Below are 4,083 nucleotides of genomic sequence, written 5' to 3' on the forward strand. Positions count from 1 at the left end.
AGACCTGAGTGTGCTGCATGACGGAGTGAGCTCCCGTCTCTAGTTCCAGCTCCTGCCAACCTAGCAGTTCGAAAGCAAGAAATTGCAAGTAGAGAAATAGGTACCACTTCAGTGGGAAGGTAACAGTGTTCCGTGCGCCTTGGTGTTTAGTCATGCCAGCCACATGACCACGGAAACGTTTTCGGACAGCGCTGGCTCTTCGGCTTTGATTCGGAGATGAGCACCGCAACCCTAGAGTCGGACTCGACTGGCTTTCGAGCAAGGAAGACCTTTACCTTTACCTTTACTACCTCTATTTTAAATCCCAACATCTGGGCCCAGTGTGTCAGAAAAGGTTCAAGCCATTCACCATGCATTCCCATGTCTAGAAAAACATTATGTAACCATGTTTTGTCTAGCTCTGTGGGCTTTCCATGAAGACCAGTTTGTTTATTATCCATGTGTTTTGGTTCTAATTGTGTTTTTTCCCAGCATGTCAAATTTTTAGCTTGTTTTTGTAACAAGTCTGTTGTCTGTAAATTGCTCTTATTTTCTGGTGAATCTTCATGCAATTGCTGATCTATTTTTCCAATTTTAGTTTCTACCTTATTGGTCACAGTTGCTAAAGTTGAAGTCTCTTGTTTGTTCACAAAAGTCTGTTTTTTAATTTCCTGTGTTTGCTTAGACAGTTGATTTGTCAAGGCATCTAATTTTATTTGTATTGGTTCTCTTGCTTTAGAGAGAGTTGTTTCGACAGCCAAGTTCACCGCTAATATAACAGATACTCGTATCAGGTTCTGTAAATCTTTTATATTCATTTGCGCTACGCTCGTTGGAGAGAATGAGATAGATGCTCTTCTACCTCCATAAACCTTATCCATTTGTCTGTATTTAGATATTTATTGTTATTTCTAAATATTCCTGTTAAACTTCATGTGTTTTCCAACTACCTATCGTTACTATTAACTCTAACTCTAGTATCTAACTACCTATCTTTACTATAAACCTGAATTTTACCCTAATATCCTATTAATATAACATAAGAAGGAAATAGGTAAACAATTTTTCTAAACTCCCCCCATCTTCTTTTTTGCTTCTTCTTTTTCCATCTTTTGTCTTTTGTCTCTATTGTTCTATCTTCTTTCAGTTTCCTCTGTCTTATTGTTCATAATGTCTCCACTCCACTTCTACTACCATCGTGTGATACAATAAGGTGTTGCGACTCATGCACATTTGCCATCGTTTCTATCCAAGCCCCAGTCGCTGCCTCACTTTTAACTGTAGAAATATCATTCCAAAATAGAGTCAGCTTAAAAGGGGGGAAATAGAGTTTCGGTCTCGGGAAGCCCGAACGTCTTTTCTCCACCGCTTGTTAGGGAGAGAATCCCAGTCCCACCCTTCCTTTAGTGTGGTCCCAGTCCCACCCTTCCAATAAAGTGCACATACATAGAAATGAAATAACAATTTCAAGGCCAACAGCAAATTCAGGGCCGTGGCTCAGTGGTAGAGCCTCTGCGTAGCATGCAGAAGGTCCCAGGTTCAATCCCCAGCATCCCCAGTTAAAATAGACCAAGCAGTAGATGACATAAAAGGGGTTTTAAGCAATGGCCAGATCTCCAAGTCACAGCAGGATCTGCCAAAGACAAAACAAAGTTTATTTGCAGTGATTATCACAGTAAGTTCAAAAGAGAGCAGAGAAACACAGTAACAGATGGGGCTGTGGAATGAAAGAGGAAAACAAAGCATGTGTCGATGATTTGAAGTCCAGATTCACCAGCCAAGGCCAACACGAGTTGGCATCCAACTCTGCCCCTTTCAGAACAGACTGGGTTTCTCATATTCTTTGCTACCTGTTTGGCTCGGGACTGCCTGGCATATTTTCATAGACTGGCACAGGTACTGAAAGGTTGCGAAGGGAATACAGCACAGAGCAGCAGGCAGCTGAGACAGAAGACTGTCCAACTTTCAGCACCAAGGAGAGCTCCAAGGCAGCAGAGGAGTTGTTCCAAAGCAAAGTACGGAACTCAACTGAGGTCTTACATCCTTCCACACATCTTGATTAATCATTGCCAAGTGGAACAGATTTATAGGAGTGGTGGTCTGGTTTTGGAGCAACACCCACTGATGCTTCTTGGTACAAAACTGCCATGTACTGAGTCATGCCTTTGGGCCATCTACCCTAATGCTATTTTCTCTGAGGGGCGGCATCTTTCTAGATAGAGACAACCAACCTTGCTACCAGTGACATCTTTAACTAGAGATACAATTCCTGCAAAACGTACTCTTGTTCCTGAACAGTCTCTCTCTTTGTCCAGTCACAAGGTTTCCTGGTATGCCACAAGAATATTATATGCTAAGTACTGGAAGAAATCAGAGATACCAATGGAAAGCGACCATTTGACAAAAATCTTTGAGACAGCAGAAATGGACATACTATCGAACTGTTTGAAAGACAGATGTAAGCAAAATGGGAAAGACAACTGGATACCATTTTACGACTAGGTAGAAAGAACCCTTGAAGATCAAGAATAAAGAACTTAAATATTAAAATGATAGAATCATAGAGTTGGAAGGGGCCATACAGGCCATCTAGTCCAACCCCCTGCCCAATGCAGGACCAGCCTAAAATCTTAGAGAAACTCTAGCTTGAACCGCGGAAAGCTTAATTTTCGTTTTTCAGGATTCTCAGCGAATGGATTCACTGATAACAACATTAGTAATTCTATAAAAGAAAGGAAATTGAAAACAGAAGCAGAAACTTGTTACGGCTATAATACAAACTTGAAGACATTTCCCTATATGTCTTACCCCATACCCTTTACCTTTCCCAGATTAGAGTCCGCACACTTAACCACTACACCAAACGGGCTCTCTCACGTCAAACTGTGTGAAAATCTAATAAACTTTTTTTTAAAAAAGAAGGTTTCCTGGTATGCCTTCTGTGACTTAAACGGGGGGTTCACAGAGACAGCTTTTGAGCATTTGTCACATGTTCCAGTGGCATAGTTCCTGTCATCGTTGCAGGAGCTGGGACTGTTATTTTGGGGCTCTTCACTGCCTAACCCTAGGGACGCTGACCCCCTTCCCAGTTGAGACTTTGAGCACATAAGACTTCTGATGCAACTTAATTACAACTTGGAGCCTCTGTCGTGGCACACACAAACGCCATCTATCCGAGAGAAGGAAGAAACGGCAACATAAATTACACACTTCGCGTGCCATTAGAGACAACATCTTCCCCGATCATCACCGAGGTTCCTGTCGTCCACGTTTCAATCATTTCATCTTGCGCAGCAAATCAAGGGGAACTAAGTCCAGGTTGGTCTTCAGCTATTCACAGGAGCGGCGCTACATTCCTTGACATCCGTCCGCGGAATAAATCAGTGTCGATACAGCTGTCATTCAGAGCATATCCCCCAAAGAGAAACACTGACGGCTTTGCCATCTGCGCCATGCATTTTGCATGCTGTCGCATGCGTGTGCTCGGCTCATCTTCAATTGGAGAGGGCAGGGACATGCCCACGCCAAATCCCGCAGGCCAAATGAGTTACGTTGCCACACTGGCGCAGAGAAATCGATCGACAAACACCGGGAGGGGCCGCAGCTCAGTGGCAGAGCATCTGTGTTGTAAGTTAGAAGGCCCCCAATTTCAATCACTGGCATCTCCAAAGGACCAGATAGCAGGTGATGTGAAAGGCCTCTCTGTGTGAGACCCTGGAGAACTCTTCAGAGGGGCCATGGCTCAGTGGCAGAGCATCTGCTTGGTATGCAGAAGGTCCCAGGCTCAATCCCCGGCATCTCCAGTTAAAAAGGACCAGGCAGTAGGTGATGTGAAAGACCTCCACCTAAGACTCTGCTGTAAAGAGGGTCTGTGGCTCAGTGGTAGAGCATCTGCTGGGCATGCAGAAGGTCCCAGGTTCAATCCCTGACATCTCCAGTTAAAAAGGACCAGACAGTAGGTGATGTGAAAGACCTCTCCATGAGACCCTGGAGAGCAGCTGCCAGACTGAGTCGACAATACTGACCTTGACGGGCCAAGGCTCTGATTCAGTATAAGGCAGCTTCAAAGATGCCCATAAAAGTGGGGAGGAGCCATGGCTCAGT

The sequence above is a fragment of the Gekko japonicus genome, unplaced genomic scaffold, assembly GCF_001447785.1.
Source record: "Gekko japonicus isolate JY-2015 unplaced genomic scaffold, Gekko_japonicus_V1.1 scaffold653, whole genome shotgun sequence".
Classification (NCBI taxonomy): domain Eukaryota; kingdom Metazoa; phylum Chordata; class Lepidosauria; order Squamata; family Gekkonidae; genus Gekko; species Gekko japonicus.